This window comes from Hemiscyllium ocellatum, chromosome 21, assembly GCF_020745735.1.
Source record: "Hemiscyllium ocellatum isolate sHemOce1 chromosome 21, sHemOce1.pat.X.cur, whole genome shotgun sequence".
In the NCBI taxonomy this organism is placed as follows: domain Eukaryota; kingdom Metazoa; phylum Chordata; class Chondrichthyes; order Orectolobiformes; family Hemiscylliidae; genus Hemiscyllium; species Hemiscyllium ocellatum.
Window position 1 is genome coordinate 57,604,743 of NC_083421.1, and position 25,572 is coordinate 57,630,314.

Consider the following 25,572-nt stretch of genomic DNA (forward strand, 5'->3'; position numbering starts at 1 on the left):
TTATGAAGAAAGGTTTAGGGAGCTAGGGCTTTTCTCATTGGAGTGAAGAAGGATGAGAGGTGACTTGATAGAAGTGTGCAGGGTATTGAGAGGCATAGATAGAATGGATAGCTAGAGACTTTTTCCCAGGGTGGAAATGCCTATTACATGGGGGCAAAATTTTAAGGTGATTGGAGGAAGGTTTAGAGATGTCAGAGGGAGGTTCTTTACACAGGGAGTGATGGGTGCTCAGGGTGCATAGCCAGCAGTTGTAGTAGAGTCAGATATATTCGGGACATTTAAGCAACTCTTGGATAGGCACACGGTACTTGAAGGGTATGTAGGTTAGTCTGATCTTAGAGTAGGATAAAAGGTCAGCACAAGATCAAGGGCCAAAGGTCTGTATTGTGCTGTACTGTTCTATGTTCTCTGTTCACCTACAAGGCACAAGTTTGGAGGGTGATGGAATACTCCCCACTTGCCTGGATGGGTACAGCTCTATTAACCCTCAAGAAGTTGGCATCATTCACAACAATGTAACCCATTTGATTGGCACTCCATCTAATATATATAATTTTAATTCGATGTACCACTGATGCACATGTGAGAAGTGTGGACCACCTACAAGGTGCATTGGAACAACGTAGCAATGCACCTGCATTTTCCTTGAACCTGATTTATTGCATCTGTTGCTCCCAATGTGGTCTCCTCCACACCGGAGAGACTGGGTGCAAACTCGGGGACTGGTTCAGGGAACATCTGTGGTTCGTACACTTCAATCAACCCCATCTTCCAGTTGTCAGTCACTTCAACTCTTTCTCCCAAACCCCTGATGACAAGTCTATCCTGGGCCTCCTCCACCATCAAAATAAGGCCACACACAAACTGGAGGAAGAACATCTCATCTTCCGCCTCAGGATCTTACAACCATATGGTCTTGACATAGAATTCACCAGCTTCCAAATCTTCCCACCCTCCATCTCATCCCAGGTCCACCCTGCCTCCTTGACCTGACCTAAACCTGTCCATCTTCCTTCCTATCTGTCTGCTCCATCCTTCCCACTGACCAATCACAATTACCTCCTACCTATATCCATCTATCACCATCCCACCTAGCTGTCACCCAGCCCCACCTCCCACCCTCTATTTATTTCTCAGCCCCCTTCCCCCTCCCCAGTCCTGATGAAAGGTCCTGATCTGAAGTGGTGACTCCCCTGCTCCTCAGATACTGCTTGACCTGCTGTGCTTTTTGCAGCTCCACACTTTATCAGAGACAAAAAAAGTGCAGATGCTGGAATTGAAAGTAGACAGGCAGGAGGCTGGAATAACACAGCAAGCCAGGCTGCATCAGGAGGTGGAGAAGTCAACGTTTCGGGTGTAACCCTTCTCCAGAATATATTTCTCAACTTCATTCTTCTGCCTTCTCCCTGTAACCCTTGATCCCCTTCATAAGAATTAACCTGTCTATCTCAGTCTTAAATAAACTCAATGACTTGGCCTCCACAGCCATCTGCAGCAATGGGTTCCAAAGATTAACCACCCTCTGGCTGAAGAAATTCCTCCTCGTACCTGTTCTAAAGAATCACCCCTTCATTCTGGCTGCTAATCTCTCTTTCTAGTGGAAACATCTTCTCTATATCCAGTCTGTCCAGGCTTCTCAGTATTCTGCCAGTTTCAAGCAGATCACTCTTCTCCTCCTTTTCAATGCCACCAAGCATAGACTGAGAGTCCTCAAACACTTCTCATTTGCAAATTCCAATCCAAGCCAAATATCATCCTAACTTGGAAATATATTGTCATTCCTGTGCTTCAGAATCTTGGAACTTCTTTTCATACAGTGCAGTGTGAAACCCCAAGGACTGGAGTGGTTCAAGAAGGCAGCTCACCATTACATTCATGTAGACAATTAGGGATGGGCAATAAATGTTGACCCAGATAGAGTCATAGAGTCATAGCTATGTACAGCATGGAAACAGACCCTTCAGTCTAACTCATCCATGATGACCAGATATCCTAACCCAATCTAGTCCCACCTGCCAGCACATATCCCTCCAAACCCTTCCTATTCATAAACTCATCTAGATGCCTTTTAAATATTGCAATTGTACCAGCCTCCATTACTTCCTCTGGCTGCTCATTCCATACCCGTACCACCCACTGCATGAAAACTTTGCCCCTTAGGTCTCTTTTATATCATTCCCCTCTCACCCTGTAGGTCTGGACTTCCCCCACCCCAGGGAAAAGACTTTGTCTGTTTTTCCTATCCATGCCCCACATGCCCAGAAGAAAGTCAAGATCTGGTTAGGGCTTGGAATGTACGAGGCTGAAGTGGGTACCGCAGATGCTGGAGATTAGAGACAAGATGAGAGTGGTGCTGGAAAAGCACAGCAGGTCAGGCAGCATCCGAGAAACAGGAAAATCGATGTTTCGGGCAAAAGCCTTTCATAAGGAGTGACCTACCTGCTGTGCTTTATCAGCACCACTCTAATGTACTGCCAGAGAGAATAGCGGAGGCATATTCAATGGTGACTTTCCAAAAAGTAGGAATATTTACCAGGATGTTGCTGGGACTGATACAATTACAGCGTTTAAAAGACATTTGAATGGATGCATGGATTGGAAAGGTTTGGAGGGGGTATGGGCCAGGAGTAGGTAGGTGGGACTAGTTTAGTTTGGGATTAAGGTCAGCATGGGCTGGTTGGACCGAAGGGTCTGTTTCCATCCTGACTATGACTGGAGAGGCTGGGACTTTTTCCCCTGGTGAGGGGTGACCTAGCAGAGATTTATAAAATCATGAGGGGTATACATAAGGTGATTAGCCAGGGTCTTTCGCTGAAGATAGGAGAGTCCAAAACTAGAGAGGGGAAAGATTTAAAAGGGACCTGAGGGGAAACTTTTTCACACAGAGGGACTGAACTGCTAGAGGAAGTAGTAGAGGATGGTACAATCACAACCTTTAGAAGACTTTTGGACAAGTACATGGAGAGGAAAGGTTTAGAGGGACATGGGCCAAATGAAGGCAAAAGGGACTAATTCAGTTTGGGATACAGTATCTGGTCAGCATGGATGAATCTATGTTGTATGACTCTAAAAGGAAAGTGGATCATCATGTGTGAAGAGCTTAGGGCTGCAGGTAAATAATGGGAGTCTGGATTTACTGAGATGCGTTATTATAGCACGAAGGTAAAGGGCAGAATAGCCTCATTTTCTACTGTCACCAGTCTATTATTCTACGATTATTTATCCAAGCCGACTTTCCACTTCTCTTGAAGTGTTCGTGTCTCTTCTTTGCAAAAAATGGTGAGATAAAACATAAAGCTATATGTGCGACAGTTATCCTGGGAAAAGAATGTTTATTTTAAGGAACTCCCGCTGGCCTGGAAAAGAATTGGAGAAGCAACGCCGTTCTCAGGTCACGCTGCCCAGTGCGTGCGCGCCCCCGATAAGCAGACGCGCGCTCCCAGGGTCTGTTCCGTCAGTCGGGGTGGATGGTGTGTGGCTGGGTCTGGGAAGGGGGATACAGTGTAACCCTCGGGTGGATACAGTGTAACCCTCGGGTGGATACAGTGTAACCCCCGGGTGGATACAGTGTAACCCCCGGGTGGATACAGTGTAACCCTCGGGTGGATACAGTGTGAGAGCGGCCCGAGGCAGGGGAGCAAGTGGATACATTGTAACCCGGCCCCGGGGGACTCCGCGAACCCATTACTGGTAAGGAACAATCCCCGTTGGGGGGGGGAGGTGGCACGGAACGGCACAGGGGTGGGGGTGGGAAATGGGGTCAGTGCTCCAGATAGAGGGGGGAGGGAAGGGAACAGTGTTCCAGATCATGGGGGTGGGAAATGGGGTCAGGATTCCAGATAGAGGGGGTAAGGGGTGGAGTGTTGTGGGGGGGGGGGGGGGGGGCAGGGGTTGCAATGTCAGGGTTCCGGATGTTGGGGGTCTGAGGGGGTGTAATGTCAGGGTTGTGGATGGGGGTGGAGATGAGGAGGGGGGACTAATGTCAGCTTTCTGGCTGGGGGTGAGGCGTTGGGCGGGTGATGTCAGGGTTCTGGATGGGGGGCTGGGGGTGGAGGGGGGTAATGTCAGGGTTCTGGATGGGGGGCTGGGGGTGGAGGGGGGTAATGTCAGGGTTCCGGATGGGGAGGGGCTGTGGGGAGTGGGGGGTAATGTCAGGGTTCCGGATGGGGGTTGGGGTTGCGGGGGGAAAGAGTTATACCAGGGTTCCGGATGGGAGGGGAGATTGTGGGGGGGGTTATGTCAGGGTTCTGGATGAAGGGTGGGGGAGGTGTAATGTCAGGGTTCTGGATGAAGGGTGGGGGAGGTGTAATGTCAGGGTTCCGGATGGGAGGGGGAGGTGGGGAGGGTATTGTCTGGGTTCTGGATGGGGGGGCTGAGGGTGGAGGTTATGTCAGGGTTCCGGATAGGGGGGCTGGGGTGGGCGGTTGCAGTTAATGTCAGGGTTCCGGATGTGGGATGGGTAATGTCAGGGTTCCGGGTGGGGGGGACTGGGGAGTGGTGGGGGGGGTCAGCGTTCCATATCCGGTGGTGTGGGTGGGAAGGAGGGAGGTGTGGAGGTGGAGGGTCAGCGTTCCAGGTCCAGTGGTATGTGGGGTCAGCATTCCAGGAGACAAATTTATTTTCTTCTCTGAGCATCATAAGCCTGATCCCAGAGTGTGGTGGCGATAGAGCTGTGAAACATTTGTAAGGCTGAGGTAGGTAGATTCTTGACTAACAAGAATTATGACTGGATTGACAGGAATGTGAATTTGAAGGCGCAACTAAATTAGCCATGATTTTATTGAGTGGTTGAACAGGTTTCAAGGGCAAGTGTCGATGGAAATTGTTTACGAAGGTCTCAATTTTCACATCAATTCAAAAAAGAAGGGATTTGTCATTCAGAAGTTTGCTAGTTTGGACTCCTTTTCCACAGAGAATGATGGAGGCAAGGACAGTAAATACACTCAAGGCTGAGTTTGACAGATTGCTAATGGATAATGGGATCTCGGTTATGGGGGACCAGCAGGAAAGTGAAGATCACGTTAGTCTTGATTTTTATTGGCTAATAGAATGAGAGGCCAAATGACCTAATTCTGCACCTATTTATAATGTTTCTGTAAATTTTGCTACACAGATTGGAGTTCTGCAGCACTGAGACAGCTATTTGGTTCTGCCACTTTATACCAGTGTTTCTGTTTCGGATTAGCACTGGCCAAAATATTTCATCTCCTCCACCAACATACCTTCATGTTGCTGTCTCTCTCATTTGGTCAGGTTTCACTCCCTCAGATCATCTCAATGCTGTTCTGCCTCCAGCACACTATGTGATCGCAGCCTGAAGTTGTGCAGCAGGCAGGTGAGCACTTAGGGCTATTCTACACTAGAGTTACCCGGGGAGGGAGCAGACGCAGATAGTGTCAAGTTCAACACTGTAACTGTATTGATATTTATCAGAGTAAAGGGTAAGACTTTAATTTTGGTATTTAAAGAGAAGTTGGTAGAAACTGTCAAGCAGTCAGACAACATCTGGGGACAGAGAAACACAAAGGTTACATTTCCAGGTCAGTTTTGATTAGAAAGGGAAAATGGGTAGTACAGTGGTTAGCACCGCTGCTTCTGAACGCTGGGAATCTTGGTTCGATTCCAGCCTTGGGTGACTGTCTGTGAGGAGTTTGCATGTTCTCCCTGTGTCTGTGTGGGTTTTCTTTGGGTACTCTGGTTCCTCCCACAGATGTGCAGGTTAATATGCTTAGCAGTGTGCAAAATTACCCAGAATGTCCAGGGATGTGCAGGCTAGGTATATTGACCTTGTAAAATTACCCATAGTGTCCAGGGATGTGCAGGCGAGGTGGATTGGCCTTGGGAAATGTGGGGTGAAGGGGATTGGGTGTGTCTGGATGGGATGCTTTTTAGAGGGTCGATGCAGAGCCAATGGGCACTCTATCTGCAACATAAGGGTTCTATGGTCCAGCTGAACAGTTAATAAGGAGGTAAGTGGGCTGAGAGTACAAAATGATTAAATGACAGGTATCATGAGGGTGAATGAAGTGCCCAGCAGATGTGTGCGTATTTATAACAGACTTTTCACAGGTAGAACAGTAAGGAATAGAGAATCTGAGAATGATTTGGAAATGCTGGTGTTGGACTGGGATGTACAAAATCAAAAATCGCACAGCACCAGGTTATAGTCCAACAGGTTTAATTGGAAGCACTAGCTTTCAGAGCGCTGCTCTTTCATCAGGTGGTTGTGGAGGGCACGATTGTAAGACACAGAATTTACAGCAAAAGTTTACAGTGTGATGGAACTGAAATTATACATTGAAAAATACCTTGATTGTTTGTTAAGTCTCTCATCTGTTAGAGTGACCATGTTAGTTTCACTTCTTTCATATGTAAATTACAGAACTTTTTAAAATAAGTGACATTCTCAAGTTAATTTTTTTTTTAAAGATATTTTTATTAGAAATTTAATATTTTGACAGATTTACAAAAATAAACAGAACTTTCAAGCACAAACATTAATATAAAAATAGATCTTAAATATATAATCATCAAAATTCAAAGGAATGATACTAAAGAAGAAAGAAAAACAATGAAACTCAGTTGACTACTAATCTAATCCACAATTATCCAGAGTGTATAGTTGAGTCACTTACATCCTTCAAACAAGAGAAAATGTTCTCTAATACACTCATAACAGTATAATAAAAAGGAAACTATTTCCAAACAATAAGAACAAAAAAAAACATGTTTGAATGGAGATCCTCCCCCTTGTTCTCAGGGGGCCTTACTTCCTTTCTAAAGGTCCACCATATCCTCTCCCAAACAGTGTCCCACCCTTGAACCGGGCGCTCCTTAATAGGATTTAGATATAATACCGAGCTAGAGTTAACAGTGAGCGCCCCACCCCCACCCCTCCCCACCCATACCTGAGTATATCTGATAGCATCAATACCACGTACAAACACACATAACTATAAAATTACAACTCCAACAAATTACAGTTAAGTATAATAACATAAAATAGCAAGGGAAGACAACCCTGGTCCCAGAAGCAAAAGTAAAGTAGAGTAAAGTATCCATTTCTCCCCACGGAGTGTGGAAGAGGCAAGCCAACATAAATTGTCTCTTACGATTTATTTAAACGAGTCTAAAAGTTCCTTAGCCTCTTCTGGTGATCTAAAATTATACTCGGATCCTTCGTGGTTAAAGCATAACGTCGCTGGGTAGCGTAAGGTGTATTGAATATTTAAGTTCCTTAGACATTTCTTCACCTCATCAAACGCCTTCCTCCTTCGTGCCAAAGCCGGGGAGAAGTCCTGAAATAACATAATCTTGGATCCTTCATGAATCATAGCTTTAGGATCCTTTCCAAGATTTCTGGAGGCATCCAGGAGTATCTGCCTCTCCCTATAACTCTGCAGCCGGAACAGGACCGGGCGTGGGCGCTGGTTTGGGCCAGATCCGCGTACTGCGACCCGGTAGGCCCACTCCACCCTTACCCGGTCAGTTTCAGCCCCCAGGTTTAAAAGCTGGGGCAGCCATCGCTCCAGAAATACTGCTAACTGTCCCTTCTCTTCTTGTTCAGGGAGGCCCAGAAGACGGATATTCTTTCTCCGATTTCTATTATCCAGGTCATCCATGTAGATTTCAAAGGCCCGGACTCTCTGCTCCAGAGCTCGCACCTGTTCTGCAGCTGTTTGTGCTGCAGCCTCGGAGGTCGTGGCCTTTAGCTCCGCCCCCTTCACTCGGCCCTGTAATTCCTCTAGAGCCTGGCTGTACTTTTGTAGCTTTTCTTCGAATGCATTCCATCTCTGTCTGGATTCTGCGATGAAATTGACGAGTGTCGTTTCCAGCCTGGCAATCATCTCTTCAAGGCCTGTTTTTACATCAGCTGCAGCAGGAGGAGGAGAGGAGGGTGGGGGAGGGGTCTTTGTTTTCTGAGAGCTGCGGGATCCCTTTGGTTTACTCATTATCCACTTAATATTAAACTGCTTAAATATAATAGTAAGCAGCTAATTAAGGTTAGAAAATTTTTTTGGGTGGTTTGGTAAGTGTGGTGGGGATGAGTAACTCACTTTACCCAGGTTTTGGGAAGAGCACTGTAAACTCAGACTTGCTGAGTCGCCGCCATCTTGGATCTCCCTCAAGTTAATTTTAACAATTGGTGTCAGCCCAGATAAGCTGTTCAAGGTGTTAGCCCCCTGTGTGCCATACTGTTTAGACTGGTTCTAATCTAAAAAAATGAGTTAACAGAATCTTACATGGATTCATGCAGAATCTGAGAGAGTGGAGGAAACTCCACATCTCCGGAACATGACAGTGAACACCAGCCTATGTTCAGATTTCTGCGTTTATATTTCCTAAGTGTTGTCAGAATCAGAAGGGCACATTCCATCATTCATCAGTAGTTTTAAACTCATCAGAATCTGGTTCATATGATTCAGTCCTGGCGCTCTCAGCCTCTTTCAGATTAATTTTGTGAACCACTTCACCCCGGGAGATCGAATTTGGCTGGGATTGATGTTTGTTTAGTGATCACGTATGTGAGGCTTCATTTAGCATTTGAAGTTTTGGAATTGAAGTTGCCAGGCATCGTGGGAATGGAGCACATGACTTCCACTTAAACCCAACAATTAACAACTTGGCTGACTTCATAGAGAACAGTGGATGTCAGGGCATCTTTGGCATATTACCAATATCCGCTCTGTATAATGGCTTCGATCACTTGAGTGAGCATTTTGCTAAAGTAGGGCTCCTGTTCTAGAAATGTAGAAATAAATAATGTTTTTTTTAATTGGATGGATCTGTGCAACTTCTGTAGTTGAAAAACTTGGCTGAGTTGGTAGCCCTCTGGACTCTGAGGCAAAAGGTCAGGATAGCAGCACATTTATTAAGATTAGATTAGATTCCCTAAGATTGGAAACAGGCCCTTCGGGCCAACAAGTCCACACCGACCCTCCGAAGAGTAACCCACCCAGACCCGTTTCCCTGTGACTAATGCACCTAACACTATGGGGAATTTAGCATGGCCAATCCATCTGACCTGCACATCTTTGGACTGTGGGAAGAAACCGGAGCAACAGGAGGAAACCCACGCAGACATAGGGAGAACATGCAAACTCCACACAGACAGTCACCTGAGGCTGGAATCAAAGCTGGGACCCCAGTGCTGTGAGGCAGCAGTGCTAACCACTGAGCTGCCATGCTGCCCAATTATCTCTGTGATGAACTGTTAAAGGTGCTCGCTTTCAAAAGTGGCGTTAAACCAAGGTCTGGTCTGCTTTCTTGAGTGGCTGTAAGAGATCTCAGGAATCTTTTTGAAGAGCATCAGGCGAGGTGGGGGAGATGGTGGCTTAGTGGTATTATCGCTGGATTATTAATCCAGTGATGTCCCGGTGATCTGCGTTCAAATCCTGTCACAGCAGATGGTGGAATTTGAATCCAATAAAAAAGAATCTGGAATTAAGAGTCTGATGATGACTATGAATCCATTGTTGATTGTTGGAAAACCCATCTGATTACTAGCCTCCTTGAGGGAAAGAAATCTGCCACCCTTAACTGGTCTGGCCTACGTATGACTCCAGACCCACAGTGATGTGGTTGACTCTTAACTGCCCCCAAGGGCAATTTGGGATGGGCATTAAAGGCTGACTTGGTCTATGATGCCCACATCATATGACTGAATAAAAAAAGGGAGTTTTCATAGTGCCTGGCTAACACATTACTCTTAACCAATATCATTAGATGCGATTAGTTGATTATTTATTGACTGTTTTTTTTCCCCATGGGAGTTTGTTACATGCAGATTGGCTGCTGTATTTCCCTGCATTACAACAGCGACTACACTTCCAGTATACTTCATTCGTGGTCAAGTGCTTTGTGATGTCAAGAAAGATAACTATCCCAATTTTCTCTTTAGTTCTGGAAAGACAGTTAATCAATTTGACTCTGCAAAAAGTGCAGCAATTAACATATCAATAACCTGGTATTATTGGGAACACTTTCACACAGTAATGGAGATGCTTATGTGCCTGTTAAGGGTAATCTCTGTAGTGTACACAATTGTATTTTAGCACAGTTGTCCTCTAACCACTCAGGTGGTGTTCTTTATTAAAACACAAGACTAAATTCTCCCCATATCTGCGTGGGTTTCCTCCGGTTGCTCCGGTTTCCTCCCACAGTCCAAAGATGTGCAAGTCAGGTGAATTGGCCATGCTAAATTGCCCATAATGTTAGGTGCATTAGTCAAAGGGCAATGGGTCTGGGTGGGTTACTCTTCGGACGGTCGGTGTGGACTGGTTGGGCCGAAAGGCCTGTTTCCACACTGTAGGGAATCTAATCTAAAGTCCTCCTCTGCAGTGGTATTATCGGTGGATTATTAATCCAGTGATGTTCCAGGGATCTGCGTTCAAATCCTGTCACAGCAGATGGTGGAATTTGAATCCAATAAAAAAGAATCTGGAATAAAGAGTCTGATGATGACTATGAATCCATTGTTGATTGTTGGAAAACCCATCTGATTACTAGCCTCCTTGAGGGAAAGAAATCTGCCAGATGGAGATCCATCTTTGTGGAGCCATTTTGTAGTTGGGTTGCTACCATTTCACTGTCCTGCTGGGTGCTTTCCATTTACCTGTGGACTTGTCGTGTACTCAACGGAACTTTTCAAGCAATCTCAAAAACCCCAATCTTACTTCGAAAAAAACCCTTTCTATTTTGGCTTTAATGAGAAATGCCTTCAAATCTGAGGGTAACACTCAGTTAGGCAAGCTAAATGACTTACTGGCAATAATTGACTTTAAATAGATTCAAATATAGTTCTGATGAAGGAATTGTTGATGAATACATTTAGGGAATTGCGCTGTATTATCACTGGACTACTAATGCAGAGCCCCAGCTAAATGTTCTGGGCACATGGGTTTAAGTCCCACTGTGGTAGATGGTGAAATCGGAATACAATGAAATCTGGAATTAAAATGTCAACTTAATGGCCTGCTGTTGACATAGGAACCCCATCTGGTTCACAGATGCCCATTAGGGAATGAAATCTGCTGTCCTTGACCTAGAGTGGCTTACAGGTGACTGCATGACCCACATAGCTAACTCTTAACTGTCAGAGATTGGTTCTTTACATGGACAGTAATAGGTGCGTGGAATGCACTGCCAGCGGTGGTAGTAGAGTCAGATACATTTGGGACACTTAAGCGACTCTTGGATAGGCACATGGCTGATAGCAAGATGTCGGGTATGTAGGTTCGTCTGATCCTAAAGTAGGATAAAAGGTCAGCACAACATGAAGGGCTGAGGGGCTTGAACTATGGTGTACTGTTCCAACTACCCTCTAGGTAATTCGGGATGAATGATAAAATGACGCTGATATTCCACCAACAAGGAAAACAGGAAATTCACAGGGTCTTTGACAGGCAGGGAACCAGCCAAAAAGTGATCTTGAGCCCAATAGGATACTGCATCAAAAGCTTAAAGGAGCAAATTGCATATCAAATGAAAATGTTTTTGTTTTGAATGAAGATACAGAAGCTGGTAGATTTTCTTGAAAAGTTGAATGAAATGTAATACTGTAATACTTTGGGACAGGGTCTGGGTGAAGCATTGACCATTGTCCATCTGAAGGAAAAATGAGCTAACTGCTTGAAACGGAATAGTGAACACACGGCTGTGGGGATAAATCAGAGCAGTCAGATTTAATGTTAGATTGCTCAAGCCAACAGTTTATGCAAATCTGATGGGCATTTTCTCTGCTGTGACTGTTTTTTAACTTGCACACCCACAGCTGCAGTTCGGTTTTATATTCTGCAGAACTGCCAACTTTGCAATCCAAACTGGTCTGGGTAAGGGTTTGTACAAGAGAAGTGGTGATACCATCCATTACCAGTAGTATAATTGACTCCTGTATTTGACAGTTTGTATTTCTCATGACGTGAGCAGGCACTGTCTGCAGTGAGCTGAAGATGGCTGGCTTGTGCGATTTGGCACTGTGTTGAGGTGTCTCCCACGGTCAGCAATAAAACTATTGTGCTTCAGCATTTTAAAATTCATTTTTGAGAGCTGGGAGAAGCTGCCAAAGAATAATAAGATAAAATAATGCACAGTCAGAAAGCTACAGCGGTGGCAAGTTTGGGGTCTTAAAAGTTTTTGAAACATGAGGAAGGTCTGACGAGGGTAAGAGCTCCATAAACATGTGCTCCTGGGAAAGAGTGGCTTAAATTGAAAGTTTGCAACCTGAATATTGGTTACCACAAATTGAGAATAAAGAGAGATGGAAGAACGACCTTATCAAAGTCACGGTGGATGGAACTAGCATATGGGTGATTATTAAGAGTGTTGACTTTACAGTTTGATTTGATGTGATCTATTGTTGTCACATGTACCTCAGTACAGTGAAAGGTTTTGTTTTGCGAGCAGTGCAGGCAAATCATAGCAAGCAAGGACATAAGAGATCAAAGGGTGCTTAGACAGAGCAAGACACACAGGTTACACTGCTCAGGAGGTGCACAAAGAAGATCGTGAGCAAGATCAACTTTATTTGAAATTAGAGAGTTCCTTCATCAGTCTAATAACAGCAAGGAAGAAGCTGTTCTAGAACCTGTTGGTGCCTGTGATCAAGCTTCTGTGGATTGTGCCTGATGGAAGAGGTTGGAGAGCATTACTGGGGGAGGGAGGGGGGTGCTTTGATGTTGGCTGCTTTCATCAAAGTTTGTTTGCAATAAATGCACACAGCCTGCTTATTAACCAGAAGAAAATAAGATTGGAGATCTCGGTTATTGATTGTATTGAAATAATTGTTGATGTATATGAAAGAAAGTTTGCATTTAAATAACATGTTGAAATGTCTTGAAGCACTTCATAAAAAGGAAAGTAGTGGTGACTGTGTCACATGAGCATGCCTAATGCACTAGCACGAGGTCTTTCACTCATTAACAGAAGCTCCTCGTCAGCTGCAAGTTTACTCCTGTCCCTAGCTTTCACTTTGCGTGAGCCTTATCGTCAGGTAGGCTTCAGTTGGGATGGGAACTTGATGCCTGCAGTCAGGGATTGATCTGATGAAGGACTGGTTGCTGCTGTCAGGGGGCTGACTGGGTGAAGAACCACATTCTGCCATTAGGAAGAACCCAGTGGAGCCAGATTTGTAGAGGGCAGGGAGCTAACCTGTGCACTTGAGTCAGAAGTCAAATGACGCCAGGTTATAGTCCAACAGGTTTATTTGAAATCACAAGCTTTCGGAGCACTGCTCCTTTGTCAGGTGAAATGGCACTTTATCTGACAAAGGAGCAGCACTCCAAAAGCTTATGATTTCAAATAAACCTGTTGAACTATAACCTGGTGTCATGTGACTTCTGACCTCGTCCACCCCAGTCTGACACCGGCACCTCCCATGGTGCATTTGAGGTCGATAGTTCCAAGAAGCAGACTGGTATAATAGGTTCCTAGTGAACGAACACGGGTTAGGGGGTAGGTATGAATGTGTGGGTATTGCTAAATGTTAATGCATTCATACAGGTCAGCAGAGCTATGAAAATGCTGGGATTTCTGGGTTAATGCGAGAGGGCCTGAGGTTTGGGATGAGTGATTAGAGAAGTGCCAATGTGGTTGAAACTTGAAAAAGTTTTGCTCAGCCTTTGTCAAGTTGTTGATGTTGATTTGACTAGAATATTATTAAAGTCAAGCTGAGAAAGAAAGTGGGGTCAGGTGTGGGAGCCACTATTATTAAACTGCTGAATAGTAATATTCTAGGTATGTTTGTTTTTCACTCTCTATCTTTGTACACAGCAGTCACCACATTGTGCTTAGATGTTAACTGTGTTAGCTGTATTGAAACAAGTTAAATGTGACTGTTTTTAAAAATGCTGTAGTGTATTTTTTGCTCATCATCTGTATCACCTAAATGTGTTACAATAGAAGTAGGTCAGAAGCATCAGGAAGGAATCCGGAGAAGGATATTTCATTATCGTCTAATCAGGGTTAGCTTGGATTACAAGCTAATTACCTTGGATGCTGGGAATTTGAAATAAAGACAGAAAGTGCTGGAGTAGCTGTGGAGGGAAAAACCGTTTAAGTTCATGAACAGAATAACTCCTCTTCTGAGCTACGATTCTTTGGAAGTATGACTCTTATTCGGAACAAGTATCATTATCGAACCCAAAATATTAACTCTTTTCTCTATCCATTGATGCTGTCCGACCTGCTGAGCTTACCCAGCACTTCCTCTATTTCAGCCCCAGTCCCTTTTGGTTTAATGTGGTAAAATCACGAAAGCTTCTCAATAATCAGATCTGTATGCACGCTGATGTCAAAGGAATATGATAACATGGCAATAACAGATTGACATTGGGTGTAGTGTTTACAGAACGTTAGGGCAGTTGCACTCAGTACAGAACTTGTCAGAAATTGATGCAAGGAGGTTGGAACTGTTGCACCAGGGAAGCAGAGGCTTTAACTGTTTCAGTATGTTGAGCGCTGAAGCACACACTGTAGGTTCCATCAAAGTAGTTTGCCTTTTATCTGTTTGTAAATTCTGGGTGTTTTCGACTGCTGTTCTGTTTCTTGTCACTGCGCACTCCAGTTTATTTCCTCGAGTTGTATTCTTAAATTTTAAAGTCATCTCTATTCTGGTTTATTACTCTGGTCTCTGTCATACGGTATGTTCTTCTCAGTCGCTATCTCAAGGCTTATTATGTTGTGATCACTATTGCCTAGATACTCCTGGAGAGGTCCTTCTCCCATCTGGTTAATTTTCCAGATTTACCAGTCTCTCTCTCTCGCTGGGATTTGTATAAACCAGGTAAGAAAGGAGTTCAGTTCAGTTTGTTAAAAGATTATTTCATCTACCCCTTTCACCACCTCTTGTTCTTGTTTTATTTGGGGGGGTGGTTAAAATCTCCCACGATTATCGTTCTTTGTTCTTTTACTCAGTTTGCATTTTGCATCTAGAATTATTTTTCCAAGACCTTTCTTCTGTTTGGTGATCAGTGGTGCATTCCTGTTTGAGTTGAAATGGATCAATCACACTATCAGTGTGAATTCTGTTTCTAATCTTGTGTTATTTATGTCCCTACTTCTTTACTGTCGTTGTATTACCTCTAATTAATACAGCTTACATTCCTGGTATTTTCAGGGTATTGTTATAAAATGTAATATTTTGCAGTCCAAAATCAGCAATGAGTAGATCTGACTCACTGCAATGAGACAATGTAATTAGGTAGAAAGTGATGCCTCTAGAATTAGTAATCCCAAACCAGGCGGGTCACTGCAGATATTGCTTCATAATGTTTTGCTCCTTTTGATTGTTAGCTAGAACATAGAACATAGAAAATACAGCGCAGTACAGGCCCTTTGGCCCTTGATGTTGCGCCGATCCAAGCCCACCTAACCTACACTAGCCCACTATCCTCCATATGCCTATCCAATGCCCGTTTAAATGCCCATAAAGAGGGAGAGTCCACCACTGTTACTGGCAGGGCATTCCATGCTACCCTTTGAGTCTCCACTGAAATAAAAATGCAGCTTCAGTCTCATTCATTCAGCTTATTTTTTTCAATAAGCAACTTACCAAGGTTGAACGGAGCTGAGATTAGCAGCAATATGTTACAGCTTTCAGTCAGACTGGGTATTGAACCCATTGTCCAGACCTGCAGCTTCTGATCAACAGGCCTGATGTATCTCCAGTAGAGAGTGAGTTAGAGACAGAGTCTGTAGAGGGATTTAGACAAAAGCAGTCAGGAGCAGATTTTTATTGAATTCACATTTCATTATTGACTATGCTGGGATTTGAACTCCTGTCTGCAGTACACTGGGGACTCTGGATTACTCGTATAGTCATGTTACTGCTATGTCACAGACTCCCATAATTATTAACATAAAAGATCTGGAGGGGACCGGATGAGGTGGATACTGGGAGAAGAGGTCACTGCTTAAGAAGAAGAGGTCTCCCTATTTAAGACCGTAAGACACAGGAGCAGAAATTAGGCCATTCGGCCCATCAAATCTGCTCCACCATTCAATCCTGGCTGGTAGGATTTTCAGTCCCATTTTCTTGCTTTCTCCACATAACCTTTGATCCCCTTGGCAATCAAGAACTTTGCTATTTCTGTTTTAAATATACTCAATGACCTGGCCTCCACAGCTTTCTGTGTTAATGAATTCCATAGATTCCCCACTCTCTGGCTGAAGAGGTTTCTCCTTATCTCCATTCTAAAAGGTCTTCCCTTTACTCTAAGGCTGTGCCCTCCTCGCCTCTCCTACCACTGGGAACATCTTCCCAACATCTACTCTGTCCAGGCCTTTCAGTATTCTGTAAGTTTCAATCAGATCCCCTTTCATCCTTCACTGAATTAGGAGACTTCTTTCCTCTCAGGGGGCCATTAGTCTGTGGAATTCTCTTCAGTGGAGGCTAGGTCATTGAATTTATTCAAGGCAGTGTTAAAGTAGGTTATTAGTGGACCAGGAAGTGGCACAGTGGCTCAGTTGTGGTTAGCATTGTTGCCTCACAACACCAGGGACCAGGGTTCGATTCCACCCTTGGGCAACTGTCTGTCCGTGTGAAGTTTGCACGTTCTCCCCGTGTCTGTGTAAGTTTTCTCCCACAGTCCAAAGCTGTGCAGATTAGATGGATTGGCCATGCTAAATTGCCCCATAGTGTCCAGGGGTGTGCACGTTGGGTGGGTTGGCCATGGTGTTTATGGGGATAGGGGGTGGGCCTGGGTGCAATGCTTTTTGGTGGGGCGGTGCAGACTCGATTGGCTGACTGGCCAGTTTCCACACTGTAGGGATTCTAAATGGAGTGGTGTGGAATGCAGACAGGAAGCTGGCGTTGACACCATAACCAGATCAGTCCTGTTCTTAATGTACAGCAGAACAAGCACCAGGGGTTAAATCCTGTATTGCCTGTTATCTTGATTGAAATAGTACCATTCTGTAATGACTGCACTGATACCAGACTGCAACTTTTCTGTCTGCACAACTAAACTGGTATCCTCTAAGAGTGACGTTGTTGTTCAGTACACTGATCCCCTTGATGTAAATAAACAAACCAAGAGGTTCCAGTCGCTTTAGTGTTAGGAATTTTCCGATACTCATTGCCAGGAGGCAAAGGGGTTATCTAAATGCTCTAGTAATGGTTCCCATGGGCCCCTTATTGAGCATCCAGGTTTGTGACCTTTGTACGTACTGTCGGGGACCTAAACAATTGTGGACTAGGCTTTTTAGCTACAGGCAACATGAAGCTGAACTCAGTCCTCATCTGCCGCCCACACTTGCACGGTTTACCAAGAGTCAGTTATTGATGGTAAGGAATGGGACCCCTAAGTCCTCTCGTTTTAGACAAAAGACTACAGATGCTGGGACAGTTGGCGTTTTGGAAACTGAGCGCGATACATTTTGTTAGTAAAGAAATTGTGGAACCAAAGAGTAGGCCATGATCTGCTTAAATATTTATAGAATCAAACGATTCCTACAGTGAGTAAGCAGGCCATTCCGCCCACAGAGTCTACACTGACCCTCCAAAGAACATCCCACCCAGACCCAACCCCATGCTATCCCTTTCACCCTGCATTTCCCATGGTTAATCCACCGAACCTGCACATCCCCAGATACTATGGGACAATTTAGCATGGCCAATCCACCTAACCTGCATCTCCCAGACACTGTGGGGCAATTTAGCATGGCCAATCCACCTAACCTGCTTCTCCCAGATGCTTGTGGGACAATTTAGCATGGCCAATCCACCTAACTTGCTTCTCCCAGACACTATGGGGCAATTTAGCATAACCAATCCACCTAACCTGCTTCTCCCAGACACTGTGGGGCAATTTAGCATGGCCAATCCACCTAACCTGCATATATTTGGATGGAAGAAAGGTTGAGGGACTGAATGGCCTCTTGCTGCTCCCAATGCTCTTGGCTGCCCTGAGGGCAAATGCTGGTTCTCAGCAATACCCTGGCACGGGTCAGGAATTGAGCTGAAGACTCTCGTTTCCAATGTGGTTCAGTGCTGCAGCCAGTATCATGTGTACCCCCTGAATGGGGAGATTCCGTTCCCTGTGTTGCTCTGCACAAAGTTGGCTCTTTGGCTTGTTGTCTGCTGATCCTTTATTGACACTTATTAATGTGCTAGCAGTAGCTCAACTTTACTTTCCACACTCAAGGGCAGGAGAAGGAGGTAGGTCCGAAGTCTGCCTAATTGAACCCAGACTGTTGACAGTGTTCTGAAGTATAGGTTAGCTGGCTTGGCGTCTAAGAGCTGGTTAGCTCAGTTGGCTATTTGGCTGTCTTGCAATATTGAATGAAGCTAACAGCGCAGGGTCGATTCTTGCCACTGACTGAGTTACCATGAATGTCCAACCTTTTCGACCTTCGCCCTCACCTGAGGTTTTGTGACCCTCGGATTAAACCACCATCAGTTGTCCCTCACTAACAAGAGAGCTTCTGGGACTATGGCGACTTTATCCAGCTGACTAAGCTCATGGGGACCTGAGGGCTTTCTTGGTGCCATAAGGGCTTGTTTCCTTGCTTGCCTTGTAGGTACCCCAGTGTATGCCTGCTGTCAGGTAGAAGAAAGTGTGGACTGCAGCTGCTGGAGATCAGAGTCGCGAGTGTGGTGCTGGAAAAGCGCAGCAGGTCAGGAAGCATCCGAGGAGCAAGAGAATGGACGTTTCGGGCATAAGCTCTTCATCAGGAACTGTATCAATTCCTGGTGAAGAGCTTATGCCTGAAACGTCCATTCTCCTGCCCCTTGGATGCTGCCTGACCTGCTGTGCTTTTCCAGCACCACACTCTCGATCCACTGTCAGATGTGTTGCTGAGATGCAAAATTCCGATGGCCAGATATGAGGAGTCTGGTGTGCTGTAAATCTGATGGGTTGCTGTGATTAACTCATAAACTATGAGAACGTTTGACTCTCTCTGCAGAATGTTACTCTACGGTACATGCTATTTTTCCAATCCCCACCCAGATTTGTCCATTGTAATTTGTCTTGTTGAACTTCAGATAATTAGTCTTATAGGTGATGGAGTTGATGTAAATAATAATGCATTACATTCTTTCATGGATGGTTTTGATAACAATTGGCAGGCCCAAGCCGTTTTCTGCTGTTTGGTAGGTGATTAACTGGAGGACATGGATTTAAGATAACTTGCAGAAGAATTAAAGATTAGATTTCCTACAGTGTGGAAACAGGCTCTTTGGCCCAACAAGTCCACACCAACCCTCCAAAGAGTAACTCACCTAGACCCATTTCCCTACATTTACACCTGATTAATGTACCTAACAGTATGGGCAATTTAGAAAGGCCAATTCACCTAACCTGCACATCTTTGGATTGTGAGAGGAAACTGGAGTACCCCGAGGACACCCACGCAGACACAGGGAGAATTTGCAAACTTCACACAGACAGTTGCTTGAGGCGGGAATTGAATCCGGGTCCTTGGTGCTGTGAGGTAGCAGTGTTAACCGCTGAGCCACCATGACCCCCTAAATTTAAATCCCACCAATTGTCGTGAATGGTTTAAATCCATATCCCTGGAGCATTTGGCCAGGCCTCTGGGTTACTAGCTCAGTGACATTACCATTACACCACCATTTCCCATCTCTTTAAGAGATCAGTGAAATTTATTTTTTTGGTGAACTGAAATTGTGTATACACTTGCAAAGGAAAGGCTCAGAGGGCTGTGGAGAAAGAGCAGGAAGATGTGGACCTAATCAGGTAATTCACTCATAGAACCTCATGCATGTAGTATTAGGGGTTAAGACCATGGGAAATAGGAACAGGAGTAGGCCACTTGGCCCCTCAAGCCTGCTCCACTACTCAGTGTGATCATGGTTGATCTGAGATGACTCATGTCCACCTTCCTGTCCTTTCCCTGTAATCCTTGATTCCCCTTCTGATTAAGAGACCATCTATCTCAGACTTAATTATACACAAGAGTATTGCCCCACAGCTGTCTGTAGCAACAAGTTCCAAAGACCTTCAACCCTCTGAGAGAAGAATTTCCTCCTTGGTGCCCCTTTACTCTGAGATTGTGCCCCCTGATCCCACACTCCCCCAAGAGGGAAACAGCCTCTCAGCATTTACCCTGTCAAGCCCCTTAAGAATCCAATATGTTTTATTGAGATCCACCAATTAAATGTTACTGCTAATGGGATGGTATTTCTCATTGTAGAAATGATGCAGTATAGTGTAATGGTGGTATTTCTTGCAGCCCTGTGGTAAGATGAAGTCACAGTAAGATGTTTCTTCAAAAAAGTCAGTGTTTTCTTTACTTCAGAATCTGTAAAAACTCTTTAGCAATGCAACAAGATTAAGAACACCAGGCTACTAAAGTATGATGGACTAACTAGCTTCCTCTTGTGTGTTTCTACGATTTATATTTCGATGAATTTTGTAAACACCATCTTGAAGTCTAAGATGCTGTGCGGGAAAAATAATTCTGTTGTTAACGGTGATCTGTCTCCTGTGATTATAGCTGCAGTATTTAGGGTGGTTCTGGTATTCTCTACTCACACAAGGAGTATTTGCATGTTCAAAAGTGGGTACAAATTTAAAGGGGGTGCAAGAACCTGGGTGTACAGATGCTCGGATCAGTGGAGATGGCAGGTAGAGAAAGCTCTAAGTAAAATGTGGTATCCTTGGCTTCATTAACAGGGGTGTAGAGAACAAGGAAGTGATGTTGAGCCTGTATAAGACACTTGTTACTGTATATGCTTGATGTGGAGATGCCAGTGTTGGGCTGGGATGGACAAAGTTAGAAATCTCACAACACCAGGTAACAGTCCATCAGGTTTAATTGGAAGCATTAGCTTTCAGAGGTCCGCTCCTTCATCAGGTGGTTGTGGAGTAAAGCACAGAATTTATAGCAAAAGTTCACACTGTGATATAACTGAAATTATATATTGAAAAATACCTTGATTGTTTGCTAAGTCTCTCGTCTGTTAGAATGACCATGATAGTTTCACTTCTTTCATGTGTAAATCACAAAACATTTTTTAAAAATTACATTCTCAAGTTAATTGTGACAATTCCTATCAGAAAGATGTGAAATTTGAAAGGGTTCAGAAAAGATTTACAAGGATGTTGCCAGGGTTGGAGGATTTGAGCTACAGGGAGATGCTGAATAGGCTGGGGCAGTTTTCCCTGGAGCGTCGGAGGCTGAGGGGTGACCTTATAGAGGTTTACAAAATTATGAGGAGCATGGATAGGATAAATAGACAAAGTCTTTTCCTTAGAGTCGGGGAGTCCAGAACTAGAGGGCATAGGTTTAGGGTGAGAGGGGAAAGATATAAAAGAGACCTAAGGGGCAACTTTTTCACACAGAAGGTGGTACGTGTATGGAATGAGCTGCCAGAGGAAGTGGTGGAGGCTGGTACAATTGCAACATTTAAGAGGCATTTGGATGGGTATATGAATAGGAAGGGTTTGGAGGGATATGGGCTGGGCACTGGCAGGTGGGACTAGATTGGGTTGGGATATCTGGTTGGCATGGACAGGTTGGACTGAAGTTTCTGTTTCCATGCTGTACATTTCTATGACTCTATCACTCTAATTGGTGTCAGCTCAGTGAGATGTTGAGATGTTGAAGGTGTTAGCCTCCTGTGTTCTCTGTGCCATAATGTTTAGACTGATTCTAATTTAAAAAGTGAGTTAACAGAGTCTGACATGGATTCATGCAGATTTTGAGCAAAGTACAGTGTAACTTTGCAAGTACAAATTCACCCCACAAACGTGTGTGTGTGTGTGTGTGTGTGGTGGGTGTTTGTGAGTGTCTATGAGAGAGTGTATGTGTGTGTGAGTGTAAAGTGGTTTAAGTGTGTGAGAGTGTGCGTGTCGGAGTGTGTGTGTCTGTAGGTATGTTTGTGGTGTCTGTGTGCGTGACTGTGTATAGGAGTGTGTGTGTGTGCGCGTGCGCATGCCTGTAGAGGTGTCGGAGTGTGTGTGTGTGTAGTGCAATGATGGTCACCTGTAGTGTGACATGAACCCAAGGTCCTGATTGAGGCCCTCCCTATGGGTATGGGTCATTCTAACCGATGAGAGACTTAACAAACAATCAAGGTGTTTTTCAATGTATAATTTCAGTTACATCACACTGTAAACTTTTGCTATAAATTCTGTGCCTTACAATTGTGTACTCCACAACCACCTGATGAAGGAGTGATGCTCCGAAAGCTAGTGCTTCTAATTAAACCTGTTGGACTGTAACCTGGTGTTGCGTGCATCTGTTCACGACTCACTAGATATTTGCTTGATCAAAGAATAGTTTGACATTGTATAGGAACCGATCAGCAGAGGGGGATTAGGTTTGGATAGCTTGAGGACAAAAGCGATTGATGTCGTCTTTCTCTTGTTCACAATGCTGGCTGCCATCTTACAAGGTGACGTTTGCTGATGAGTAAAACAAGGAGAGAGTTTTCACAACAGACTGTATGGGGAAGGGGAAGAGAGCGTGTGACATTGTTGTGATTATATGGCACGAGAAAGGAATTCTAGTCACAGTAACAGACGTAGGAAGTGCAGGACATGAGCTTGCCAACTCTCCCACAGACCTGAGCGTGTTCTGGAATTGCAAGCTCACAAGTGTCTGGTATGTAATTTTTTTTTCCCAATGGACAAAGGAGGTGGAGGAGCAAGAGAAAAGAAAGAAGGAGGGATGGTGAGCGAAGAGACGAAACAATGCATTGATGCCCTTCGTGGCTGCCATCCGTGTGGCGGGTGCTGATCACTTTTGCCCTTGGTAATGGTTTTTTTTTTGGTACCAGGGACAACTTGGATGTTGTCTGGAATGAATCATCTCACACTTAGGATTGACTGCTGCGTGGGCCAGGTTTCAGTCTGTCAGCACATTACTCCCACAGCAATCACTTACTCCCCACATTGCTATATAATAAAGCCTGCTCTCTGCAGGACTGAAAGTGAAATAGATCGAACCTTCCACATACTTAAAGCATACAGAAGAGAATTCTAGATCACTGCAGGCAGTTGTTTGACAAGTTTAACATGGTGCTTTTTACATCTTAACTCTTCGAGTGCTGAAATCTCTTTTGACAATTTTGTTTCTCTTCATAACGAGCACAGAGAATTCCGGAGAAACTCACCGGGTCCAGCAACGTCTGTTGTGTGAGAGAGAGAGATTGAGTTAACATTTCAAAACCAGTGTGGTGGGGGAGTCCAGAACTAGAGGACATAGGTTTAGGGTGAGAAGGGAAAGATATAAAAGAGACCTAAGGGGCAACTTTTTCACGCAGAGGGTGGTCTGTGTATGGAGTTAACTGCCAGAGGAAGTGGTGGAGGCTGGTACAATTACAGCATTTAAAATCCATCTGGATGGGTATATAAATAGGAAGGGTTTAGTGGTATGCGGGCCAAATGCTGGCAAATGGGACTAGATTAGGTTAGGATATCTGGTCAGCATGGACAAGTTGGACCGAAGGGTCTGTGTCCGTGCTGTGCATCTGTGACTCTTCACAGGGAAAATAAAGCATCGTTGTCATCACCGGTGGTCCCTATAGACGAGGATGACTCTCTTCCACTCTTAGGATGAGTCTGTAGGCAATTGTACAGATCCATGGGGCTACCGCAGACTCTATCACACTTCGGGCAGGTGGTGATCACAGGAAGGAGTGGCTGGGGTGTAGATGTGGCAACGCATTCCTTACGCTGTTTGTGCAGGATTCCACTTTTTCTCCGCTCCCACTTTGGACGGTCTTGGGGCAGTGTTTCCCAGGTCTCTGTGGGAACATTGCACTTGCCCAGTGAGGCCTTGTGGGCATCCTTGAGGCGCTTCCTCTGTCCCACCTGGGGCTCGCCTGCTGTTTCGGTACTGGGAGTAGAGCACCTGCTTGGGGAGTCTTGTGCTGGTCATGTGGACAATGTGCCTGGCCTATTGCAGCAGATCGAGGGGGTTCAGTGCCTTGATGTTGGGGAATTTTGCCTGGTCGAAGATGCTGGTGTGGGTGCGTTTTTCCTCCCAGTGGATTCACACAGGCAATATTGGTAGGACTGCCCTTCCTGTATGAGATTGGTGATACCATCATTCAGATGTGACATTAAACTGAGGCTCTGTCTGCAGCCCCTCAGGTGGATGTAGAGATTCCCAGTGCATTATTTCCAACAAGAACACAGTAACATTTCCTGGTGTGCTAAATTTATCCGTCAGTTGCTGTCATAAAAGAACACAGATGTGTCTTCCTGAGCACCACTTGTCGATGCTTTACATTGAGTTGAAGAGCCCAGTGTGACCCCCTGGTCTTGTGAGATGGGAGACCGCGACGATAGAAGGGACAAAGGGACAGGGCCCAAAGGAGGTGTGAATGGCACAGCAATGAGCGACCACTGTCCGAGATGAAGCTCATAATGCTCAGATTTGTAGAGGGCAGGGAGCTAACCTGTGCACTTGAGTCAGAAGTCAAATGACGCCAGGTTATAGTCCAACAGGTTTATTTGAAATCACAAGCTTTCGGAGCACTGCTCCTTTGTCAGGTGAAATGGCACTTTATCTGACAAAGGAGCAGCACTCCAAAAGCTTATGATTTCAAATAAACCTGTTGAACTATAACCTGGTGTCATGTGACTTCTGACCTCGTCCACCCCAGTCTGACACCGGCACCTCCCATGGTGCATTTGAGGTCGATAGTTCCAAGAAGCAGACTGGTATAATAGGTTCCTAGTGAACGAACACGGGTTAGGGGGTAGGTATGAATGTGTGGGTATTGCTAAATGTTAATGCATTCATACAGGTCAGCAGAGCTATGAAAATGCTGGGATTTCTGGGTTAATGCGAGAGGGCCTGAGGTTTGGGATGAGTGATTAGAGAAGTGCCAATGTGGTTGAAACTTGAAAAAGTTTTGCTCAGCCTTTGTCAAGTTGTTGATGTTGATTTGACTAGAATATTATTAAAGTCAAGCTGAGAAAGAAAGTGGGGTCAGGTGTGGGAGCCACTATTATTAAACTGCTGAATAGTAATATTCTAGGTATGTTTGTTTTTCACTCTCTATCTTTGTACACAGCAGTCACCACATTGTGCTTAGATGTTAACTGTGTTAGCTGTATTGAAACAAGTTAAATGTGACTGTTTTTAAAAATGCTGTAGTGTATTTTTTGCTCATCATCTGTATCACCTAAATGTGTTACAATAGAAGTAGGTCAGAAGCATCAGGAAGGAATCCGGAGAAGGATATTTCATTATCGTCTAATCAGGGTTAGCTTGGATTACAAGCTAATTACCTTGGATGCTGGGAATTTGAAATAAAGACAGAAAGTGCTGGAGTAGCTGTGGAGGGAAAAACCGTTTAAGTTCATGAACAGAATAACTCCTCTTCTGAGCTACGATTCTTTGGAAGTATGACTCTTATTCGGAACAAGTATCATTATCGAACCCAAAATATTAACTCTTTTCTCTATCCATTGATGCTGTCCGACCTGCTGAGCTTACCCAGCACTTCCTCTATTTCAGCCCCAGTCCCTTTTGGTTTAATGTGGTAAAATCACGAAAGCTTCTCAATAATCAGATCTGTATGCACGCTGATGTCAAAGGAATATGATAACATGGCAATAACAGATTGACATTGGGTGTAGTGTTTACAGA

General features: G+C 44.7%; 1 long non-coding RNA gene across 1 annotated transcript; it reads left to right on the top strand.

Moving 5' to 3' along the window:
• The first annotated feature begins 3,444 nt into the window (after positions 1-3,444).
• Positions 3,445-24,310, top strand: LOC132825910 (uncharacterized). Its single transcript, XR_009645824.1, has 3 exons — positions 3,445-3,690; positions 14,698-14,782; positions 24,145-24,310. It is a non-coding gene; the product is annotated as an uncharacterized LOC132825910 (long non-coding RNA).
• Positions 24,311-25,572: the final 1,262 nt, after the last annotated feature.